This window comes from Frankliniella occidentalis, unplaced genomic scaffold (genome assembly GCF_000697945.3).
Source record: "Frankliniella occidentalis isolate FOCC.00 unplaced genomic scaffold, Focc_3.1 Scaffold132, whole genome shotgun sequence".
NCBI lineage: Eukaryota > Metazoa > Arthropoda > Insecta > Thysanoptera > Thripidae > Frankliniella > Frankliniella occidentalis.
This window is the reverse complement of record NW_026267259.1, coordinates 274,547-275,906: the sequence shown is the minus strand read 5'-3', so window position 1 is coordinate 275,906 and position 1,360 is coordinate 274,547.

Genomic DNA, 1,360 nt, shown 5'->3' with positions numbered 1-1,360 from the left:
AAAAGACAGATCGAGTTCGAAGATGAGCATTCTAGCTCAAAAATTGGCTTTTTAAAAATCAAAAACTACAGGTCGCAAAATGTTTTTTTATCAAATATTTTTTAAGGGTTCCTAGGGGGTAACTCGTCAAAGTAGAGCCCTGTGGGCAAAAATTTCGTCCGTTTAGCTCTATCTTGTACCGTGTAGGTGCTAGGGGGCATTTCTTGACAAAAATGAGGTGAAAATGATCAAATGGGCGATTAAATCGTTAAAAAGACTTCATTTCGAAAAATTGTATATACACTCCTATTACCCCGTCTCGGGTGTCAGCGCCGCAGGCCTAGCTATTTGTGCGCCAGGCGCGTCGCAGCGTAACAGTGTTTCGTGAGATATCGCGAAGCCTGTTACGCGAGACGTGGTCTGGCGTACATATAGCTAGTAAAATATTTCTTACTCTTTCCTAAGGGGTAACTCATCAAAGTAGAGTGATTTGGAAGAAAATTTCGTCCACATGGCTCTATCTTAAACCGTTTAGGCACCAGAGGGAGTTTTTTACACGACAATGACCGCAAAACATTTCTATGTTTTTTCTCAGACACTGTAAAGAATCTTGGGAATTTTACCATACGCATGTATAGGAAATTTCCTATAAGTCGTATGGGACGTGAAAATTCCCATAAATGTATAGGAGTTTCCCCATACGTGAAGATTGTATGGGAAATATCCGAAACGAATAGGTTTTATGCCACAAATGTATAGGAAAATTCCCAAACGTGTCCAGGAGGCACATACTACCACCACACATGTATAGAAAATTTAATAGACGCTGACAATTTTCTTACACACACACAATTTAAAACGGATTAGCACATACGAGTTCATTTGCCTTGCGCATCTTTGTCTACTTGGTCATATGATGATCTTTTAATGACGCCTGACGCCACACATGCTTTACCCTTGCCGGAGCCTGCATTTGAGGCTCAGTTAATACTAGCTATATGTACGCCAGACCACGTCTCGCGTAACAGGCTTCGCGATATCTCACGAAACACTGTTACGCTGCGACGCGCCTGGCGCACATATTGCTAGGCCTGCGGCGCTGACACGCGAGACGGGGTAATAGGAGTGTACATACAATTTTTGGAAATGAAGTCCTTTTAACGATTAAATCGACCATTTGATCATTTTCCCCTCATTTTTGCCAAGAAATGCCCCAAGGCACCTAAACGGTATAAGATAGAGCCAGACGGACGAAATTTTCGCCCATAGGGCTCTACTTTAACGAGTTACCCCTTAGGAACCCATAAAAAAATATTTGATAAAAATATATATTGCGACCTGTAGTTTTTGATTTTTTAAAAAGCCAATTTTTGAGCTAGAA